This window comes from Calliopsis andreniformis, chromosome 2 (assembly GCF_051401765.1).
Source record: "Calliopsis andreniformis isolate RMS-2024a chromosome 2, iyCalAndr_principal, whole genome shotgun sequence".
In the NCBI taxonomy this organism is placed as follows: Eukaryota; Metazoa; Arthropoda; class Insecta; order Hymenoptera; family Andrenidae; genus Calliopsis; species Calliopsis andreniformis.
The window spans coordinates 176,063-188,232 of NC_135063.1; the positions used below are offsets into that span (position 1 = coordinate 176,063).

Here is a 12,170-nt window from a genome sequence, read left to right on the forward strand (position 1 = left end):
TGGCAAGCTGAAACTTCTCCTGTGTGAACTCTTTTATCTGTAATGTTGAAAATAAATATAATTATTACATTATTTTCGACTTACAGGAGAAATATGATTAGTTAGCATGAAATCTGTTATACATCTATGTACCTTTTTTATACACGTTCAATAACTCTTGTCATGGCGATACGGCTCATCTGTATCTAGTATTGCCCTCCTTATTTCGTATTTTTGTCAGCTCACAAGTGTCGAAGGAACTCAGCCGTTCTATTGAAAAATGATAGTGAAGTTCCAATAAATTTTGAACTCAGTTTGAGTTCTTTAACACCCTGTACTTACAAAAGTCAGAAAATTACAGTTGGATGCTATAAAATCTGTGATAAAAATTTAAGCACAACGAAAACGATTTATAATGAATTTATCTACGATGAAAAATGTACATGATTATTATATGTATTTGACTATACTTATCTCTCTACATATGTTGTAAACTGTTGGCTCTGTCTTCGTTTCAAGTGGCAGGATTTGCACTCTTGATACTGATCTGTGAAAAACAGAAGAAATGTATGGTGTTGTTTACTTATTTATATGATAAAGGTATCATCATTATCGTACTTACCGTTTTTTGTGCATCATTTCCACTTCATATAAAAGAATTATTCCTGTGACATGAACCTGTAAAAGAAATGTATACAAAATTATTTTCATGATGATTTCGAATTAATTCACCTATAGATAACATTTTGTAATTTTACTATAGTCGCAATAGGCCATAGAAGAGTTCTACGTGTGCGCTGCTTTGCACTCGTTGATGCGATTGCGACTTTAGATTGCAATCGGACAGCTCTTCATGTGCGCTGCTTTGCACTCGTTGGTGCAATTGTAACTTGTTTGCAATCGGCTATTAGACAATATTATTGCCTCAATAAAGTGGGAGTTGTCTTCCCAGCATTACACAGATGTTAGATGTATTTTTGTATTGAATTGAGCATGTAGCTCTTTTTTTTATATATGAGGGCTCTCTAATTGGCTGACCTCTATTGAATCTGCTGTCTACAATTTCTGGTAGCATGCAGTCCTTATAAAACTTTTTTAATTTTTCTTCCATTTCTGTCTGCCAGAATTCGTTGTCTCTTTTTACTTTAGTAATTTTCATCCCTTTCGGGGTCCATAAACAAAACAAAGCGTTTTCTATGTTGGTGATATGCAACTGCCCTTGCACTTGATAGTAGTAATGGTGATTTTTATTTAATTCATCACCGCAATAAATCCGTCGTATCGCAGGAAGCTGTTGTATCGCTTCAGTAGGCGATAAATCCTTTGCCGATTCCGGACATTTGACTTCAACGATAGTATCGTCTTCAATGAGGCTATCGTGCGTCGCACCCAAATAAGGTACGACGGCATCGATGAAGAGGCCACACGATGCAAAAGTAATTCCAAATTCTTTTTCTAATTGTTTCAAAGCTTTCGCCTCGTATTCTCTTCCGTATTCCAGAGAACGTAGATTTTGTATTTGCGAATACATTATACTCTTCAAAGTATTTGCTCGTGGCGTATCCTTTCGTAATCGGCATATCTTGCCGAAATTACACGCAGTTAATTTTTTCCTATATGCCATCCATTTTGCACAATTCGCCTGATCACGAGTTTCCTCTTCGATCCTGTGTCGTATCCTCTGCTATTCGCGGAGTGTTGCTATATGCCTTTCACACTCAGAAGAGTACACAGCCTCTTCCATGTCTGGTTTCTCTGCATTGGGATCGTAATCGCTATCGCATGATTGTTTTCCATACCGAGAGGAGGACGCTTTCGCTTGTTGTGCGTATTTCATTTTTCTCAATAATACACGTTTACGTTGTTCTTCCATCCTTTTTACAATGGCTGTCGGTTCCTTGTCCATTGCGATACTCAATCGGCTTAACGCTTCTTTTGAGTTACATTGAACCACAGCAGCAGAAACTCTACCTTGATACGAGCCTTTTCGTCCAAAGTTTATTCGTTTTCCTCCGATGAATTTAGCAATAATATTATTAAATGTTTCGACGGAATTATTGTTCAGAGTGTGCAGCAAACTTTGAGCCTGAACGAACAGTGGCTGCATCGCCTCCTCAATGCTCTGATAAATGCCCGCTTCCTTCAGCTGTGGAACGTAGTTGATTCCGTTGGAGTCAGAGTATTTGTCGCAAAAATATGCTAATCTCTGACAATCCTTGTGTTCACCGAAAACGTGGCTCGGCACATTTCTCAAATCCACCTTCAAATTTTTTATTTGATCGACGAGACTTATCTTCTCCTTGAATCGGTATTTTGCAGCTTTGTGTATACCCGTGCGCAGGCGGAGGACATTCTGTTTGACGATGCCTCTTAGTTCCTTGCATCGACCTTTTGCAACGATTTCGTTTATCTTTCTACCGAAATTGCGTAAGAGATGATTGGTGCATTCAATTTTCCGTACATGCACCATGTACTCTTTGTAAGGATCATTATCCAATATCTTTTTGTACACACTGCTGTCACCATCGGCAACTAATATTGCGTATATTAGGCCGTGCATTTCTACGCTACAGTTGAAGCCTTCCACAATAGCAGCACTTTCCATTCCAGTTGAACTCTGATTACGATCTCAGTTTTTGAAGCAGCGATGCTCGCGCGCTTCTTCCTTCTTCTTAGCTGCTCGTTGACAGATCATTCTTCACGTTGATATACAATACTTTTTTTGTATGGTACCCAACGATGGCCCCTACACCAGAAAGAGAATTGTAATCACCACCGCGGTATGATCTTTTCATCCAACTGCCATCTGCGACAACTGCGATCCACGGAACATTAAAACCCGGGTATACATCGCCTCTTGTTATGGCCAGTTCTCTCTCCTCTTTTCCTGCATCTTCCATTTCTCGTTGTGCAGCCAGTTCGAAGGCATCGATTAACTCATCTTGACATTTGTCGTACAGTCTTCTGGACATACACGATACGTTTATGCCAGACATTATCTCTTCCAGTTGATTATATCCGCCGCCTATCAGCATTGTCACGGAAACAGCGCTGCGATTTATATCCATAGTGGCATCAGTCTTTTGCAAACATGATATGCGCTCTTGATGATTGCACATTTGACACTGTACATTATAGACTTTCTCTAATCCGTTTTGTTGATGTCCAACTATTTTAAAATGTTCGATGCCACAGCCGATATTTGAATGTTTTCCGAGCTGTATTATTTGATTGAAAACATATGGAAAGTCGACAAGGTCTGTCCCTTGTGACATTGGTTGATCTAACTGTTGTAGTTTTTCTCTATCTACCAACCAGTTCCTCTTGGAATCAATGTCGCTTCGAACATCTTCACTTACTTCTTGGAGGGCTGCCAAGGCTCTTCCGGCACTGGCGAAATTCTTTCACTATTCAGTTGATCTTGTTGTTCCATATCTTCTATATCTATATCTTCCAAGTCGTCTTCTTCTATGCTTTCTTCTATAATTTCGACGTCTTCGGGATTTCCAATGTTTTCTTTATGTCTTGCATGAAAATCAGCCATAGCGGACGTACTTGGAAATATTTCACCGGACGCACCTGACCAGTACTTGTTTCGATTACGTTACGAGCATCCTGACGGAGTTGTATGTTGCTGGTATCGTCTTGTTGATATTGCGTTATTAGGAGGCACGCTGCATCCTTTAGTTGTCATCTGTACGTAAAATATACGAAATATGCAGTAGAAAAAAGACAGGCACAGTAAAAGTCATGTACAATTGAGTAGCTATTTGGAAGAAAGACCTTTCTCGAGATAAGCCTTTGTTCCGATTATCACACTTTTAGAATCTGAAAATCGTATTATATATGTCCTCAAATTACCAATGTCATACTATGAATCAACTAAAGTACGAAAGTGTTAAACGAAAAAAGAGCCTTTCTCGTGATAGCCAATAAATTTTCCCCCTTGTACCATACAAATTTCGGCTGAACTTTACTTTGGGGAAACAAAAATTAATGGTTCTTTTTTACATATTTTAATAATACTGGACGAGCGGAATCCAAAAATGCAAATTTTAAGTTTAGGAATCCAGCGGTTGAAAAGTTATGCACATTTAGAGGTGAGCATTTTTAAACTATTCACTAGCTATTTCGACGCCATATTGGCTTGTACAGGCAGCTTAGCCAATGAGCGGAGCCGTTGGATATGAGCAATTGCTCCACTGATATCATAATAGCGAGCATTTAGGCAGGATAAATCAAAATTCGATGTTCAAAGTTTTACGAGTGATTTGATTTACGAGGTGATACCACAATATTCCCATGCGTTTGAGTTTAAGGTGTTCATTGCTAATTTCTTTGATTTTGTGTATTTTCGATTTTAATATAGTATTTCTTGTAGAATAGTAGTTTAGTATAGTATTTTAACATTTATAGTGTTGTAGTTTTTATAGTATTTTAGAATTATTTATAGTATTTTATGATTTATATTAGTTTTTATTTAGTATAGTAAATTAGTATAGCATTTTATTAATGTATTTTAAATGTCTTATATATAGTATTCTAACGTTTCATTCATATATTTATAGTATTTTAACGATTCACTCATTTTATTTATAGCATTTTAACGTTTATATTAGCTTTTATTTAGTACATTCAAGTAGTATAGCATTAATTTTATTTTATTGTTACGTATGATTAATTTTTGCCTACTTTCCGTGTTTTTTCTTTTTTATTAGCTGTAGTATACTTTATATTTCTATTTTCTTTCAATTATTTATTTTTTTTCTTTTGTAATAATGAGTGTTGGTAAATGGAATTTATCGAATTTACCAAATTCAAAAGAAAGTGCGATCGCCTGGGCTCGAGAGCATGGATTGTTAAGGACAGATAAAAATTGTTCTGTCCATCGAAAGCCGATGAAATTATATAAGTCATCGCAACACAGTGCTGGGCGGTTTCTCTGTTCGGTTGGAAGGTCCAGACGCAAACAATTTGCAGCCACAGTTGATTCCTTTTTTGAGGATGTCCGTTTGCCTTTTGATAAGGCGATAAAGTTAGAATTATTTTTCGTGATTTCATCAAATTAACGATTAAAAAATTTAGAAGATTCTTAAAAACGTTTTTTTGTTTTTGTAATGCTCGTTTTAGATTGATGTATTGTTTCACGCGAGATTTTTCGTACAAAGATACTGCCCACGAATTGTGCGACTTCACAGAAGAAGATAGTACCAATTTATCATCTGCCACTATTTCTGCGTGGTATCAATATTGCCGAGAAATGGTTGTAGATCATTTCTCAAAAATTCAAGCAGGAATACCTAAATTGGGAGGCATTTCCGAATCTGGATCTCGTATCATTGTTCAGGTATCTTATATAATTGTTCTATAGTACTTTTTCCATTTCTTTTCTTAGTTTTTATTCTGTAGTGACACATTGTTAATTTTATATTATTTCATTTATAAAAGATTGACGAAGCCAAATTTGGAAAAAGAAAATACAATCGTGGCAGAAGAGTGGAAGGCCACTGGGTATTAGGTATAGTCAATACCAAAACGAACGATTGTCGAATGATAGTCGTTGAAAATCGAGAGGCATCGACTTTAATCGACATCATCGATAGACATGTAATTGCCGGCAGTGAAATACACACGGACAGTTTTTAAAGTTACGCGGGACTTACTGCCCGTGGATGTGTCCATAAAACAGTAAATCATAGTATTGAATTTGTAGGTAAGGGTTAAACTAAACTTCGTGTTGAGGACCAAAATTTTTGGTAATTATTTAGAATAAGGGTCTCCTTAACAATTTCTTTGAAACTTTTTTATATCATGTATCTTGATACGTGGATTAATTTTTCTAAATGAAGTAATTGTCGCTCTCTTTTCGTTTTCGAGATATAAATTTGTATATGTTTGAAAATTATGGTGGCAAGCCGAGGGTAGGTAGCAAAAAGGGGATTTGAGTTGGGTTAGAGCTAGGGCCAGTAAAAGAGATGTTTCGAGTTGGTTAGAGCTAGGGTCAGGAAAAGAGATGTTTCAAGTTGGTTAGAGCTAGGACCAGGAAAAGAGATGTTTCAAGTTGGTTAGAGCTAGGACCAGGAAAAGAGATGTTTCAAGTTGGTTAGAGCTAGGACCAGGAAAAGAGATATTTCGAGTTGTGTTACGTCTCCGTAACTTTTGACAGTAATTACCAGAGCCCATTATCTACGCATATACACATATATATATATACAGGGTGTCCCAAAAATGTTGGAGTTCCTTAAAAGGGGTGATTCGGGGATTGATTTGAAACAACTTTTTCCTTAACGAAAATGTTCTTCGAGGCTTCGTTAACGAGATATTAATAGAAAACCCCGACCAATCAGAGCGCGAGTATGCCGGTGGAGCGCCCGCGGTAGAGTAGGCTATACGCTATGCGACCGCGCTCGTACGCGACAAGCGAGTCAGCACCAGTGATGGGAAATCGCGAACTTCGGAGTCGATTGTCTCGAAAACGGTGCGAAATATCGAAAAATGTTACTCTTGCTTTTTTACTTGTTATGGATAAAGGAGTCGAAAAGGAAGAGTAGCACTTTTCGATATCTCGCTCCGTTGGAGAGATATCGTCGACAAGAAGTCATAGCCTGCGTTAAATTTAAAAAATACTGATTACCGACAAATTGAATAAAACTCACCCTTTCGGTAATTCCTTTCCTTCCTTTTTAGAAGCCTGTGCTGCTAGGTCACTGTGCCGAGCCGGAACATCTGCGGACGAAATAGTTGTATGGTAGTTCAGCGCCCTGTGCACAGCTGATCGCAGGTATACACCACCACCCGAAATAAAGGGTCGCGACGTCAAGTGTATCCGAGTTATTGCTGTATCGAAGATGTATTCACTTCACTGCATGACCACCAACACTGATCAAACGATACAATCACTGAATTTATTTTTAATGGAACTTGTTGTTCCTACGTTGTAAAAAGAATTGGTAGCCCCGAAAGGGGCCGATTGTTGTTAATTCATTAAATGCGGATATATATATATATATATAGACATAAGCACGGTTTTATTTCCGGTTCGGTTCAAAACGGTCTTAACGGAATCATTCTCGCGCGACCGAATTCGAATTCTTTCGCGGCCCTAGCTCTAACCCAACTCAAATTCCCTTTTTGCTACGTACCCTCGGCCTGCCACCATAATTTTCAAGCATATAAAAATGTTTATCTCGGAAACGAAAAGAGAGCGACAATTATTTCATTTAGAAAAATTAATCCACGTATCAAGATACATGGTATAAAAAAGTTTCAAAGAAATCTGTGAGGAGGCACGTATTCTAAATAATTACTAAATTTTTTAATCAATTTTAATCTCTTGATAACTTATGACATATACTCATCAAATGTACCACCGATTATGTAATATGTAAATAATTTTTTAATTACAGTCAGCGATAGTACCCACACTCAAAAAATTGAGTCCAACTGGCGACCAGCGAAAGACTGGATGCGTGGAAGAGCTCGTTTTCACGACGATGAATTTGCATACCGTTTATGCGAATTCTTATGGCGTCGATTTTGTAAATATAATAAAATTGATATGATGTCATCTTTAATGGATGCTATTAGAAACGAATATACATTTAATTGATAATATAATGAATTTTGTTTTTTGCACGCAGTCACCACTTAGAACGACTTCAATTAGTTGAAATTAGTATATTTCATCACTCGGTTCTAGTCCGTTACTAGGTCTAGACTAGAAAGGAAATTAAAAAAGGGAAATCGTAACATTTGTATATACAGCTTAAATGGCCATCACCATATGCAATTGCTCGTAGCCAATGGCTCCGCTCATTGGCTGAGCAGCGTGTAGAAGCCAATATGGCGTCGAAATAGCTAGTGAATAGTTTAAAAATGCTCACCTCTAAATGTGCATAACTTTTCAACCGCTGGATTCCTAAACTTAAAATTTGCATTTTTGGATTCCGCTCGTCCAGTATTATTAAAATATGTAAAAAAGAACCATTAATTTTTGTTTCCCCAAAGTAAAGTTCAGCCGAAATTTGTATGGTACAAGGGGGAAAATTTATTGGCTATCACGAGAAAGGCTCTTTTTTCGTTTAACACTTTCGTACTTTAGTTGATTCATAGTATGACATTGGTAATTTGAGGACATATATAATACGATTTTCAGATTCTAAAAGTGTGATAATCGGAACAAAGGCTTATCTCGAGAAAGGTCTTTCTTCCAAATAGCTACTCAATTGTACATGACTTTTACTGTGCCTGTCTTTTTTCTACTGCATATTTCGTATATTTTACGTACAGATGACAACTAAAGGATGCAGCGTGCCTCCTAATAACGCAATATCAACAAGACGATACCAGCAACATACAACTCCGTCAGGATGCTCGTAACGTAATCGAAACAAGTACTGGTCAGGTGCGTCCGGTGAAATATTTCCAAGTACGTCCGCTATGGCTGATTTTCATGCAAGACATAAAGAAAACATTGGAAATCCCGAAGACGTCGAAATTATAGAAGAAAGCATAGAAGAAGACGACTTGGAAGATATAGATATAGAAGATATGGAACAACAAGATCAACTGAATAGTGAAAGAATTTCGCCAGTGCCGGAAGAGCCTTGGCAGCCCTCCAAGAAGTAAGTGAAGATGTTCGAAGCGACATTGATTCCAAGAGGAACTGGTTGGTAGATAGAGAAAAACTACAACAGTTAGATCAACCAATGTCACAAGGGACAGACCTTGTCGACTTTCCATATGTTTTCAATCAAATAATACAGCTCGGAAAACATTCAAATATCGGCTGTGGCATCGAACATTTTAAAATAGTTGGACATCAACAAAACGGATTAGAGAAAGTCTATAATGTACAGTGTCAAATGTGCAATCATCAAGAGCGCATATCATGTTTGCAAAAGACTGATGCCACTATGGATATAAATCGCAGCGCTGTTTCCGTGACAATGCTGATAGGCGGCGGATATAATCAACTGGAAGAGATAATGTCTGGCATAAACGTATCGTGTATGTCCAGAAGACTGTACGACAAATGTCAAGATGAGTTAATCGATGCCTTCGAACTGGCTGCACAACGAGAAATGGAAGATGCAGGAAAAGAGGAGAGAGAACTGGCCATAACAAGAGGCGATGTATACCCGGGTTTTAATGTTCCGTGGATCGCAGTTGTCGCAGATGGCAGTTGGATGAAAAGATCATACCGCGGTGGTGATTACAATTCTCTTTCTGGTGTAGGGGCCATCGTTGGGTACCATACAAAAAAAGTATTGTATATCAACGTGAAGAATGATCTGTCAACGAGCAGCTAAGAAGAAGGAAGAAGCGCGCGAGCATCGCTGCTTCAAAAACTGAGATCGTAATCAGAGTTCAACTGGAATGGAAAGTGCTGCTATTGTGGAAGGCTTCAACTGTAGCGTAGAAATGCACGGCCTAATATACGCAATATTAGTTGCCGATGGTGACAGCAGTGTGTACAAAAAGATATTGGATAATGATCCTTACAAAGAGTACATGGTGCATGTACGGAAAATTGAATGCACCAATCATCTCTTACGCAATTTCGGTAGAAAGATAAACGAAATCGTTGCAAAAGGTCGATGCAAGGAACTAAGAGGCATCGTCAAACAGAATGTCCTCCGCCTGCGCACGGGTATACACAAAGCTGCAAAATACCGATTCAAGGAGAAGATAAGTCTCGTCGATCAAATAAAAAATTTGAAGGTGGATTTGAGAAATGTGCCGAGCCACGTTTTCGGTGAACACAAGGATTGTCAGAGATTAGCATATTTTTGCGACAAATACTCTGACTCCAACGGAATCAACTACGTTCCACAGCTGAAGGAAGCGGGCATTTATCAGAGCATTGAGGAGGCGATGCAGCCACTGTTCGTTCAGGCTCAAAGTTTGCTGCACACTCTGAACAATAATTCCGTCGAAACATTTAATAATATTATTGCTAAATTCATCGGAGGAAAACGAATAAACTTTGGACGAAAAGGCTCGTATCAAGGTAGAGTTTCTGCTGCTGTGGTTCAATGTAACTCAAAAGAAGCGTTAAGCCGATTGAGTATCGCAATGGACAAGGAACCGACAGCCATTGTAAAAAGGATGGAAGAACAACGTAAACGTGTATTATTGAGAAAAATGAAATACGCACAACAAGCGAAAGCGTCCTCCTCTCGGTATGGAAAACAATCATGCGATAGCGATTACGATCCCAATGCAGAGAAACCAGACATGGAAGAGGCTGTGTACTCTTCTGAGTGTGAAAGGCATATAGCAACACTCCGCGAATAGCAGAGGATACGACACAGGATCGAAGAGGAAACTCGTGATCAGGCGAATTGTGCAAAATGGATGGCATATAGGAAAAAATTAACTGCGTGTAATTTCGGCAAGATATGCCGATTACGAAAGGATACGCCACGAGCAAATACTTTGAAGAGTATAATGTATTCGCAAATACAAAATCTACGTTCTCTGGAATACGGAAGAGAATACGAGGCGAAAGCTTTGAAACAATTAGAAAAAGAATTTGGAATTACTTTTGCATCGTGTGGCCTCTTCATCGATGCCGTCGTACCTTATTTGGGTGCGACGCACGATAGCCTCATTGAAGACGATACTATCGTTGAAGTCAAATGTCCGGAATCGGCAAAGGATTTATCGCCTACTGAAGCGATACAACAGCTTCCTGCGATACGACGGATTTATTGCGGTGATGAATTAAATAAAAATCACCATTACTACTATCAAGTGCAAGGGCAGTTGCATATCACCAACATAGAAAACGCTTTGTTTTGTTTATGGACCCCGAAAGGGATGAAAATTACTAAAGTAAAAAGAGACAACGAATTCTGGCAGACAGAAATGGAAGAAAAATTAAAAAAGTTTTATAAGGACTGCATGCTACCAGAAATTGTAGACAGCAGATTCAATAGAGGTCAGCCAATTAGAGAGCCCTCATATATAAAAAAAAGAGCTACATGCTCAATTCAATACAAAAATACATCTAACATCTGTGTAATGCTGGGAAGACAACTCCCACTTTATTGAGGCAATAATATTGTCTAATAGCCGATTGCAAACAAGTTACAATTGCACCAACGAGTGCAAAGCAGCGCACATGAAGAGCTGTCCGATTGCAATCTAAAGTCGCAATCGCATCAACGAGTGCAAAGCAGCGCACACGTAGAACTCTTCTATGGCCTATTGCGACTATAGTAAAATTACAAAATGTTATCTATAGGTGAATTAATTCGAAATCATCATGAAAATAATTTTGTATACATTTCTTTTACAGGTTCATGTCACAGGAATAATTCTTTTATATGAAGTGGAAATGATGCACAAAAAACGGTAAGTACGATAATGATGATACCTTTATCATATAAATAAGTAAACAACACCATACATTTCTTCTGTTTTTCACAGATCAGTATCAAGAGTGCAAATCCTGCCACTTGAAACGAAGACAGAGCCAACAGTTTACAACATATGTAGAGAGATAAGTATAGTCAAATACATATAATAATCATGTACATTTTTCATCGTAGATAAATTCATTATAAATCGTTTTCGTTGTGCTTAAATTTTTATCACAGATTTTATAGCATCCAACTGTAATTTTCTGACTTTTGTAAGTACAGGGTGTTAAAGAACTCAAACTGAGTTCAAAATTTATTGGAACTTCACTATCATTTTTCAATAGAACGGCTGAGTTCCTTCGACACTTGTGAGCTGACAAAAATACGAAATAAGGAGGGCAATACTAGATACAGATGAGCCGTATCGCCATGACAAGAGTTATTGAACGTGTATAAAAAAGGTACATAGATGTATAACAGATTTCATGCTAACTAATCATATTTCTCCTGTAAGTCGAAAATAATGTAATAATTATATTTATTTTCAACATTACAGATAAAAGAGTTCACACAGGAGAAGTTTCAGCTTGCCACAGATGAACGATATCGTCACGACAGGAGTTACTGAAATATGTAAAAGAGGTACGTAGATGTATAGGCGATTTCACACTAACTAATCATATTTCTCTTATAAATCACAAAAAATGTAATAATTATGTTTATTTTCAATACTATAGATAAATAATTGTGTTTACTTTTAATATGATAGAGAAAGAGTTCACACTACGCAAGTGGAAGAACGGCAGCAGGAACTTTGACCGG

The 12,170-nt window shown here is 37.7% G+C and overlaps 2 long non-coding RNA genes across 2 annotated transcripts; one reads left to right on the forward strand and one right to left on the reverse strand.

Moving 5' to 3' along the window:
• Positions 1–319: 319 nt before the first annotated feature.
• LOC143188432 (uncharacterized) lies at positions 320–850 on the reverse strand. Its single transcript, XR_013003522.1, has 3 exons — positions 738–850; positions 602–657; positions 320–526 (listed from the first exon to the last, which is right to left on the reverse strand). It is a non-coding gene; the product is annotated as an uncharacterized LOC143188432 (long non-coding RNA).
• Positions 851–11,091: 10,241 nt separating this feature from the next.
• LOC143188451 (uncharacterized) lies at positions 11,092–11,622 on the forward strand. The gene is made up of 3 exons (XR_013003523.1): positions 11,092–11,204; positions 11,285–11,340; positions 11,416–11,622. It is a non-coding gene; the product is annotated as an uncharacterized LOC143188451 (long non-coding RNA).
• Positions 11,623–12,170: the final 548 nt, after the last annotated feature.